This window comes from Megalops cyprinoides, chromosome 8 (genome assembly GCF_013368585.1).
Source record: "Megalops cyprinoides isolate fMegCyp1 chromosome 8, fMegCyp1.pri, whole genome shotgun sequence".
Lineage (NCBI taxonomy): Eukaryota > Metazoa > Chordata > Actinopteri > Elopiformes > Megalopidae > Megalops > Megalops cyprinoides.
The window spans coordinates 35,846,495-35,858,808 of NC_050590.1; the positions used below are offsets into that span (position 1 = coordinate 35,846,495).

General features: G+C 39.7%; 1 long non-coding RNA gene across 1 annotated transcript; it reads right to left on the reverse strand.

The window, feature by feature from the left end:
• Positions 1-821: 821 nt before the first annotated feature.
• LOC118781614 lies at positions 822-3,833 on the reverse strand. Its single transcript, XR_005005117.1, has 3 exons — positions 3,778-3,833; positions 3,038-3,175; positions 822-872 (listed from the first exon to the last, which is right to left on the reverse strand). It is a non-coding gene; the product is annotated as an uncharacterized LOC118781614 (long non-coding RNA).
• Positions 3,834-12,314: the final 8,481 nt, after the last annotated feature.

Here is a 12,314-nt window from a genome sequence, read left to right on the forward strand (position 1 = left end):
CACAACTGCTCTTTCAGAATTATGAAACTGGGAAGTCTGACTTTTTAAAATGCTCAAAATCAACAGTACAACGATTTTACAGACCAGCTATGGAAATTTATATATTTGATATCATAAGAGAACGTATTTAATTTTTGTCATTAAAGCATATGCACAGTCAAAACCATAACCATTACTGTGAGTAATAGGGACACACTCATATGTCTAATATGCTTTATCAATTCATTTGATAAATGCCTGATTCACTTCTGCAACTACCACATTTCCAAACCGATCCACAGCTGCTACTGTCTCTTCCTTGATGACTACATTCACTCCAGGTGCCACTCTTCTTGTCTCTTCAGAATGGATCCCAATGATAAAGATCTCTGGTTCTGGTTGTCTGGCTGAAATGAGAAAATAAAAAATCACATATCATTTGAAACTGCTGGAACTGATAAACTGAGGTTTTTAAGCAACTTTGAATCCAAAGCATGTTCTTCCAGAGTTACATACGTTGGTGGACTACAACCGCCTGTGGTTGGTGACTGGTTGTGGTGACTGAAATAGAAAAATGTCCAAACTCACATATCATTTGAAAGTAATAAAACTGAAGTATGCTATTTGAAGAATAGTCTAAGAATCCAAAGGATGTTCTTATAGTTACACACATTATAAACTACTCTATAGAGATACATACAGGATAAATTACTCTACAGATGTACACAGGATAGACAACTCTACAGAGTTAAACACATGGTGTAAGATACTACTCTACAGAGTTATACACATTATAAAATACACACAGGATAAACTCCTCTGTAGTTACATACCTGGATGGACTGCTCTAATCGGTTGTTGAGGTGGTGGGCTGTATTTTTCTCTGTCTTCCTCTAGAGGAAAAGGAATTAATGTTCACATTATAAAATCAAAACATTCTATTTAGAAATAGTAGGAGGCAAGCTCATTGCCTTTGTGAAATGTTTAACGTTACCAATAACGATCCATTGAGAATATATTTATCAGGTGACTCAAAGAAGGACATAGGTCCTAAGTGCTTGGAAATTTGGGAGGTGATGGCAGTTTGGTCCTACACTTATTCTTAAGAACAAAAGCTAATGATCAACGCTCTTTGAACTTAAAAATACTACTGTCTCAACAGGTATGTAGGAGTACTCCTGAGCTATCCTAACCTGTTCGGTCTTGCCAATAGATGCCTGCATTGAGGTTAACCATGAGCATGTTTTGTAGGGAGAGTAAATATGTTTTGCTTATCTTATATTTGAAAACACGTAGATCTTAAAATATATTGGTCAGAATTTTTTGTCATGAACCTTCTCAGACATATTGGGCCTCAATCATCAATATATTTCATAGAAATGAGCGTTTGTTCTTGGGAAAAGTAGGCATGAAAAAGATTTGTGAAACATGCAGAAACACCCTGTTCTGACCTTTGTTCGTATGTTGATGAATGCCAATCTTTTTAAAATTATATGGTCGTGCACGTTATCTGTAGTTAACATAAATAAACGCCTCAGCAGTCCCATATAAGGAGCCTGACAACCAAGTTGCAGATGTAAGCAAAACGTTGCTGAAAGGGAAAAGGGGCAATATTTTCTCTTAGTTGTCTTTATTTTGTCTTGTCGAACAATGACGTCTGTATCACACAAAAAGTAGAAATTACAGACGTTAGCTGGGGTTAAAAGGTGCAGGGCTACAAGTAATTCATACCTTCACGCAAAGACGCTTACGAATTTTATGCGAGCATAAATCGCAGCTCTGTTTTCTGTAAACGCAGGCATAAGCTCCTCTTGCCGGTTATCTGGTGGCGAACGAATGTCTTGTTTTGTGGCATATTGTGGAGGGCACAGGGAACCACTCTCTCTGCTCTGTACAAAGTCGTACCATCTGCTGTGTCCAAACGCATCCACCACCCTCTTAGTACACTGATACGGCGCCCCATTACCCGGATGGGCGCATATGTGGGAGTACTCAGCCTACAGTGGTGTCTGCGAGTTGACCTGCTGTGTCATCAGGCAGGATTTCATCGTAACGCGATGCAGAACAAAACACCTTAAAGATCGAAAGAAGGCCAGTTTACCGTTTAGTTCGTCTGCCCCTAAGCGCTGAGTTCAGTGTTTGCTTATAGGCACAGAATCGAATACTTCTCAGCACGAAATCCTGTCACCTACCGTATGAACAGATTTGCAGTTACAATTTGGCAAGATAGGTAATTATAGTATAAGATTCAGTTGATTCAGTTAGTTGCTTAGCATAATTTTTGTTGACGTTGTTATATCTTTAAATTGCATAAGTCATTTTGTTTACATATACTTTCTACACATCTACATTTTTTAAATCGCTTTTATAAAATTTGTGCGCTTGCGTGTTAGGAATGGATTGGAGCAGTCGTAAAATTCGTTCGTACCTACGAACAAATGCCAGCTGAGAAAAACTGATGCATTCTAAAATGTTCAACTTGATCGTTTATACACAGTTTACACAAAAAAGCATGAATAGTGATCTATCTGTATGGAATGTATGGATGTGTGGAAAGAACGTAAGCATATACCACCGAAATAACTTTGTGCTTAATGGTAAAAAAGGATTCAGTTGATCGTCTTGCTGGGATGTCATCTACTCGTGAAACGGGATAACGTAAAAAAATGGCTGATGACTCCACTCAAGTATAACATCTAGCTCATATCAAACATTTCTGTTGGGTTATAGTATTTATAGTAATGTATGGCAGTGTATGTATCTAAGATCATATACAGTAGCCTAGAGAATCATTTTATTATTGTAATTATTAACAAAAACAATTTCAAACAATATTTTAGTTTCTTTCAAGTGGGCTATGAATGGAAAGTATTCTTGATAATTTGATGACATTTATTGACATTCATGAAATGTTTGATCATGTTGCAAATTGTACTGATGACAAAACTACTTCTTCCAACAACTGCCTTTATAGGTCATTTTGTCAACATTTGTGATGAATTATGAATAATGTAATCACTGTTGATCACTTCATGTGTGGAGAAAAAATGCTGCTCACCTTTCCAGTAACAACAGAGGCATGGAAGACACGGGAAGCAGAAAACTCCCAAAAGGAATCTCTTACAGGTGCATTCAAAGCCCATTATGCTTTTTGGCAGCTCTCAGAGACACCCAGAGAAGGAAGTAACGCACAGTTCTGGTAAAAAAGACTAAAATTACTCATACATTCTATTGCTGATTTTCTCATACCACTTCCTCTGACATTTTCCATTTCCAAGAAGCTATTTATATTGTAATGACCTGTGTGATCAGTTGCATACTACATATTTATTACAGATGACACAGTAAGAGCATGGTTGACTCATAAACATGCTGTTCTATTTCTATATCAACAATGTTTAACAAAGCAAAAAAAGCTAAACAGCAAAGCAATAATAAATTGTAAATTTGAGAAAAATAAAATACATTAAGTTTAAAAAAAGAAAAAGAAAAAATGTGAGACTTCTGATACTCTGGCAACTAGCTCAAACCAGCCAGCAAAACGTCCTTTCTTGTAAAGTTGCTTCCAGAATATTCTCTGCATTGTTTGAAGAACCTGGTCCCTACTGTTGTCAGAAGCATGTCAGATCATTTCCAGGGAGCAGATGACTCTCTGTTGCTAACAATAACCTGAGCCTGGTTACTCCCACAAAAAGGTAAGTGCACAGCCCTCGTAATAGATTAAAGTATTTAACCGCTACACAATATCTCACAGAGGCTCCAAACAAGACATGTTCCACATTATCTAATATCTTTTACCTGAACTTGGTGATCCTCAGCTTGCAGAATGGTAGTGCACTAGCTGGATGAATAAGTGTATTGTCACCTTGGGGAAAATTCAGAGGCTGTGTCTGGACTTCGCAGTTTCCCCTGTGCAGACTTTGATCATACACAGATTTATGATCATAGATGGCTGTGTTCTTGCCAGTCATGGGCTGTCTGTCCCTGTTAGGGGCTGTGGGACGTCCCACAGACTGCCCCTAACATTCCCCTTGCAGGTATCCATCACCAGCGCACCAAGCTCATAGACTCAAGGATAAGTAAATATTTAACTATCTTTATTGAACAATTCATAAATTCTACTTGTATTCAGCTGATTGTCCTGGACCTTACAGCCTCTTGCCTAACTGGCCACAAGTACATGGCATTAACGTCAGTAATTGTTGAGCCCACCTGCATTGCTCTCTTATTCCAGAATTGCTGACAATCTCCTTCACTGCTTTATGTCATAGAATTTCCAACCATCCTTCCCTATTAATTTGTTTCAGCTAGACAGTCAAGTTCAGTCTGCCTTTTTATTGCAGCATAAGTGCATACCAGTGTTGGTTTCTTCTCTTTGGGTTATTAGCATTTTAGACACTTTAAATAACAGCATTTCAGGAGTGTTTGGGGGGGGGGGTGCAAGCTTGTTTTTCTCCTCAGGTTCAAGTCTATTCTTTACAATACAAATCAGGATCAAAATGTGGCAATTCCAGATAATATTAACAAGGAGATGCTGTATATCTAGCAATATGCTGTATATTTTCCTGGCTATCGGTCTGCGTGAGTGGGAAAACATGTAATAGGTGTGCAGTGCTTCCCCTGTCTGAGATGTTATTTGACTGTAAATAGCCCCATATGCGCAAGTGTATTAGTAAAAATTAGTACCACCCGAACCATGATGAATGTAAGATAGATAGCTCATCAGATAACTTGAAATAAAATTAGGTTTTTGAACCAATATACAGTTTACCTCATCAAGGTACACTAAATAAATTCCACAAAGCTTTGTGGGTAGGCAGCAAACTTGGCATACTTACTAACTAGCTTGCTTGCTTGCTGCCTCAGCTACTATACTAGCTTGACTGAGCTGAAGATGCGACAATTCCACCTTAAAGCCAGCAATGGAAAGTGACGAGCATGGTTCTCTTATTCAGATGAAATAGATCTGATTGAAACTGAGGGGGCAGTTTCATCTGTGCACTGGGTTCAGGAGAAGGTTGCTGTTGCAGTGCTGTGTTGGTCAGAACACCAGAGTCAGGTTTCCGGTTCAGAACTTTACTGAGGGGTGTGCGTGGTTGACAGTGTGTGATTGTGTGTGAGCATGTGAGCGTGTGAGCATGTGTATGTGTGTGTGCAAGTGTATGTGAGAGCCCACCTTATGGAGTGTTTGTGTGTATGTATGTGTGGTTGTTGCATGTGTTGTGTGTGTGTGTCTGTGTGTGTGAGAGGGTCCACCTTCCAGAGTGTTTGTTTGTATGTGTGTGCTGTGTGTGTGGTTTCCGGCAAGGGAATGAGCAGGAATAAGGAATTAGGCCAGTTACAGTCACAGATGTGAACAATTTCCACTGCATTAAATACTACAACTGAATGGATATTTCAGTGGAATAGGAGCCCTCTACCCGAACACAAACATGACTTTACACCTAGGGCCTCGGTACAGCTATGCGTTCACGAATTTCCTCTGCATGCAATTGGTACGCTACTCTTGGATAAGCAGCACAGCGCTTCTCTCACAGCAGCGGTGCACACAATCCTGCTAAGCGCTAGTAGCGGCTAGGTCGCCTAATACTTAAGGGGCCACCACCTTACGCTACTGCGCATGCGCGAGAGGGCTAATAATGAGATGAGGTTCTGTCCCCAACCATGGGAGGTCCTATGTGTGTACCGTTCTGATTACACTGCATCACATGCATGTAGAGGAATCAATGACGCTAGCTAGCTGGATTTATGGGAGAATAATTGTTTCATCTGCTATTAGCTCCACAAAAGTGTAGCCTACTGTAAACACAATGAATGATGCTAATGCATTGTCTTACACAAATACTTTGTTTCAGTACAAATAACAGACGAACATGATCATACACTTTACATTACCTACCTGGGGGCTGTCCTTGGGGGTGTGCCTATGCCTCTGGTTACCTGTGGGAGTCCTGCTGATAAGGAGAGCGGCAGGACCATTTGGGGCAGGGTCTCTGAGAGGTGGGGGTTATGTGCACAAACAGGGACTAAGAAATGTGGTCCTTTTCTACAGACAGTGTAGCTGAGACTTTAAAAGTGTTTTTGTGACAGGCATGATCAGTTTACTTGTTTCTAATCTCTGCATATTGAAGACCTGTCAGGTTCCATGATAGAGTTATATTGCATGTTTTATCTTCAAGATTTTCATAGGGTTTGGGATTGAAAAAGGTGGACATGATGGCAGATGGTATTGCAGGGAGTTCTGCTACCTTATCAAAGATGGCAAAGAAACTGAGAGCAATCTGTGTGTCAGCCATGGATAGATTGAGAAGATGGATGAGTCAGTGCCTTGGAGGGCTGAGAGAATTTGTTGTGATTGACAAAAGCCATTTTAGACATAAGAGAAAGGTATGAGTTGTTATTGATTTTTACATAAGTTCTTGTTACACAGCAGAAGTCATTAATTCCCTCCAGGCCTTTTTGCTACTGCAAAAAACATGCTGACAGATCTTACCTTAAGCTATTTTCCAGTGGAAAATAAAACATGCTTCATATGTACTGCCATACTAATATTTGTACTAATGTTAGTTTTATACTAATGTGGACTCACATGCATGCTTTTTACAGTATGGGAGAGGATGCATGGCAGGTGGGTGGAAAAGAAGAAGATGGGTCTTTGGCATGCTGAGAGTTAGAAAATGCAGGAAAAAGTCACACAGGCCAACCCTTCAGTTGGTGGAGAGAAGATCAAGAGTTCACCTTGTACCACTTATTGCATACCATGTGAGGGTTGGGACAACAGTGATAAGTAATGAATGGCAAGCCTACAGAGGGACTCTAACACACCTGGCATGTAATCACTTCACAGTAAACCACAGTGTCTGCTATGTAGACCCCAGGACTGGTGCACATACTCAACATATTGAAAGGGAATGGCGCACACATAAAAAAATGTGTGGAGGCTAAGGGGAAAGAGATTGGAGGAGTTACTGAAGGATCACCTTAGTGTCATAGAGTGGACTGAATGGTTAGCTAAAATGCACAGATGTGGGGTACTAGGAAGATTGTTTCATGATATTTCAAAACAATACAAATTGCTGGCTTTACCTAAGATCTGGCTGTATATTACAGTGGAAATAAAGTTTAAGAACATACAAAAATGACTTGTGGACCTCTCTTAAAAATCCATCATTAAAGTTATGTGGCAGTAAAGCTTAAATTTATTAAAGAGGGTATATATTGTTGAATTACAACTGTAAGTTTGTTTGTTAATTTCCACTAAAATGTTGAAAGATTAATTGAACAAAACAGCCTTTTTAATTCCATTATTAATATTCTTTACATGCATGTGCATTTGCCTTTGTCTGAGGTATTATCTATTCAAAACAAAACAACTTTTGCAACAACAAAACTACTACAAAAATGGTTATTTCCTTGAAGAGTGGACTTTTTGTTTGGAGGATTTGGAATGCCCTTGGCAAACAAATGTATTTTTTGTTATGAAAAAAGTCCTTTGCTTCATCCCAGTCCTTTCATCAGTGTGATTTGTAAATATGTGAGACATGTTACTTACAGGTTCTAAAAATTTACAACCTTTAACAAACATTGATCCTGTTCAACTTTAGATCAGGCACTGCAAAAAGATCTGACCATAATGAGCAAACTTTAGTTACCTTGTACTCACCTATTTAATAAGAAATCAAAGGACATCCATCCTGGATGCACTGCATGCTTAAAATGATTTATAAACACATGTTGATGTTGAACAACTCATTATCTATCAATGAAGGGATATGGTGTAAGTATGCATAAAAATATTGTGTACATCATTTGTAACTTAATATACACAGTAGTACATTTACATTTATTCATTTGGCAGATGCTTTTATCCAAAGCGACTTACATAGGTTACAGTTCTTTACAACGTTATCCATTTAGACAGCCGAGGCAATTGTGGGTTAAGTACCTTGCCCAAGGGTACAACAGTGAAACACACTGAAAGAAGATTGAACCGGCAACCTTTCGGTTACGAGTCCTGCTCCGTAGCCATTGTGCTACACTGCCGCCCAGTGTAGTTACCTGTAGTAGTTACCTGAACTGTTATTTAGACATATTTTTATATTTTCAAGTGCTAATGAAATAATGATTTCTCATAGTTACTAATGATCATTTAATAGAGTATTTATGAATGTTATCTAGTGTTACTGGATTTGTTTTATTTCATCTAATCCTTTTCATTTTATTTTAAATCTAAATTTATGCAGTCCAAAGTCATGCATTGATATCTTCCTGCCTCATAACATTTCATACTTGACTATTTGGGTAAAATAAATAAAAATAACACTTAATACTTTAAACACTGGGTATGATGCCTTTCCCTTTTGCATAGAACCTAGACATGTACTTAGGTTAGTGGGTTACAATACTTAAAGACAATGTGCATAACAGGAGGGCTGAATCTTCAGTCTCTTCCCAGGTCTCTGCACCAATCTCTGATTGCAAATCAGGGAAAAAATTCACTCTGCCAAAAATAGTTTGGCAGAGTGAAGATTCCGCCAGAAAAACTTTTTTCCATTACATTGCTCAGCATGCTCTCCTCCGTCTGTTGCGGAAGGAGCAGCAGAGACTGTGGCTCCTCCTAAAACACATTTTTATAATTGCAGTTTGGCCTGCAGTCTCTAGAAAATGAAACTGGAATAAAAGATTAATTTCTCCTTCAGGTTTTTAAGCAATAACCTGTAGCAAGTAAAACTCTAAGCAGAACCAGTTATTTTGAAGAAAAAAAAATTCCAACTTTCAGTGTTCAAATAAGTATTCCCAGGCCATCTTTCAAAACAGTTTTCAATAAGCCAGTAATAACTTGTCTAGTATGTGAAATTGTGTTCAGACATTCTCCTTTTCAGCAAAAACTAATCTGTTTTCATAGATGTTTCAGTAAATCCTTTGTCAGGAAAAAAGTGTTCCCAAATAAATGATCAACATGAAAATTGTGATTTTCCTTTTATTCTGCCTGATACGTATCATTAGAGTTTTTTATATAGTTCATAAATAACAAGCAAATTGAGGGGAAGAAGCACTTCCCCCACCACTATAAGTCTGGCAAACTGCATCAAGAGGAAAATTAAACCACCATATTCCTGTCTACCCCTATCCAGGCCCTGTGTGTGTGGCAAGTGGTTGTATTATAGGGCATTAACCCGTGTAAAGGATCCGACTACACCACCCTGGGAATTTCACCCAAGGAAATATTTACCTAAAATCAGTCCCATTAACCCAAAAGGCACTCAGGTCCGTATACTAATGAGCAGGAGACGTGGTTCCATCCATGAATGATCTTTTATTAACAGCAAAAACAATAAAAAAAAAAGGCCTTCAGTTACACGATCCACACCTAGATCACAGAGGGACAGGGATAATACTGAGAGCTGAGGCTTACCGGTGGAGGGACAGGCTAGCTAGGGGAAGGGAGGTATCCCAAAGAAAAGCCACCCCAAATCACACGTGCCCACACATCCACACACAATGGTGAAGGGTCAAACCAACGATGTACAGGTGAAGACAGCACACAGGAAAGGGGGATGCCGCCACCAGAAGAAACCAGCTCGCCCCCCACTTTAGGCTCTCAGCTTCTGCAAAACAGGGAAAGAATGCATACAATGAGTGGGGCAGCACACCTAAACACGTAACAACCAGTGCACCAAAACTGCAGTTGACCAAATGCTGAAACCATAAACACTGGTTATCAGCAGCTATAGAAAAGGCCTCCTGCCAGTGGTGCAACACAAAATAAAAGAAAAGAAAACCCAAATAGACTGGCGTAGGCCAAGGGCTGAAATAATGACACTGGCTATCAGCAGCTGTAGTAAAATGGCCTCCTGCCAGAGATGAAATTAAATACAAAAAAAAAAAGAAAAAAAATAGGCAACACTACGCAGAATGATATCAATTGCACGAGATGGTCAAACAGGCAATTTACGAATTAGAGAGGGGAGGAGATAATTAAAAGGAATAAACCCCACTCGCAATGCACCCTCACATGCATGCAACTTCAACAGACTCACAGGGGTAGCAAGCAACTAACACCACGAAGGGAAAAGGATTTCAAACCAACGGTCTGAAACACAAGCAGCTAAAAGCGAAGCCAGCTATAGTGGACGTTAGCTGTAGGCAAAGCAGCAGCGTTCTTGCAGCGGGAGCCACAGTAGCACTCGTAGTTCCCCAGTCGTTACTAGACACCAACCCCGGCCTACGGTCCCTGTAATACATGATAAAAATGTCAGGCTTAAAAACAAGGATGATAAAGGGAGTAAAACTAGCGCCATAATACGCTACATACCGATCAGGCGGCATCTACTTGCTCAGGGAAGGGGAGAGCCTATTGCGCTAACTCGGCTACTAACCGCGGTTACCTATAACAAAACACTCGGTTTACTACATGCAACATAAGGGAACATCGCAAGGGAAATAGGTGCACATACCAGCAATGATCTGTAAATAGGTAGCTTCCAGGGGAGATCCACCATAAAAGGACCTGCAAAATCATAAGTAGCCAATATAACAGGAGTAAAGGATAAACAAAGGAAGCAGACAAACGCGGATAAAACTCCAATACCTGCGACCAAGGCGGAAATCAGGTAAACAGGAAACGGGGTGTGCACTTGACGTCAGACGTGAACTTGACAAGTTACCTTTCCTTATATAGAGTTCCCACGTATAATGATTGGCTGGTAATTGCGGAGTGGTTAAGGAAGCAGAGCAATGCACCTAAATAGACCGAACAGGAATACAACACATCCATCCTGCTACATGTGCAAGTCCACAAAAACATTAAGGGGTAGCCTACATTCCCTTGCAGGTCTATGCAGAGTCCATTTGGAATTTCAGCATTATGTATTTAATATCACTGGGCTACAACAGTCTGGGCTATAAAGTGTTCTAACCCAACTTTAAATATCTCATTCAGTAAATCCCTAACACATGATTTTCCTCTTTAGTGCTATTCTAATACAACACATTCAGAAAACAGACATGCGATTGGTTTGTTTCAAAACTCGTTCTAAGGAGAACAAGATGGAACGCAGTTCTATTTATTTGGCCTTAAAAATCTAAGTCAAATCTATTTGTTATAGCTTGTTTTTAAAATGAACATCAGAAAACACTGCACAAATAGGATAGTGGATTTTCCAGAGGCAATCAAAAAAACAGAAAAAACCCAAACTACCTGAGAAAAAATGGAAAATTACTCCCTGACCCTGGGAGAAGGTTACGCATAAAGGGCATAAGTCAAACTCAACAGTTCCATTCTCTGGGCAGTGAGGTGGACAGGGGATTACAAGGTGTCCTCAGGAAGGCTATGAGTGGGGGATTGTCCATCTGAGAGTAAACAGTGTAGCGATGGTTCAGTTATTTCATTCTTTGTGGCCAGTAGATCAACAGGTGGTGCTGCTGCAGAAGCAATCTGAAGCTCCAGTAGGTGCTCGGAGCCCAGAGGGGATAAGGGAAAATCCATTATTAAGAAGCTGTACTTGGATGGAGAGAGGATCAACTGGATGAGTGAGAAAGTAGAGAAGAGAAAGCCCTGTAGCAGTATGACTAAGGGAAGGCCAGCACAGTTGTGAGGGCAGACCTGAGGCCATTGCCACCAGATCACAGCTGGAGCTGCTGAATACAGAGTTACCATACTGCAACCTAGGGAGAGTACTGGCTGTTCAGTCCACCAGAGGCTCTATAGACTATATCAGTCCTCCAACCCCACCCCTCAACTAAAGGCTGGTCTGAAAAGTTACATTTTAAGCCTAGACTTGAAGACTGAGTGAGCGTCTGTGCCACACATGAACATGATAGAATGTTCCATAAGAGAGGAACTTGATTGGAGAAGGTTTGACCATCTGCAGGACTTTTTGATACTGTCTGAATAATAAGATAGCTAGCACCTTGTGAACGAAATGTGCGTGAGGTTGGGTATATGGAAAAATGAGATCTCTGAGATACAAATTAACCCAATTAATTTAATTAATTAATTTAAATTAACCCAATTAAGGCCTTAAAACAAAGTAGAAGTATCTTATAGTAAATTTGGAATTTAATACATAGGCAGCAAAGAGAAGCTAAACACTGTGGTCATGTGCTCAGATCTCCTTGTTCTGGTTAAAATGTGAGCAGCTGCATTTTGGACAAATTGGAGTCCCTTCAGAGAGGTGTATCACAGTAGTCTAATCTAATAAGTAATAAGTAACAACAGCATGAACTAGCATTTTGTGTAGCAACAGAATTGTTGATTTTATTAATGTTCTGAGGGTCATAAAAAAACAGCCCTGGAGATGTTTTCATATTAGTTTAAAATGTGAGGTCTGGAT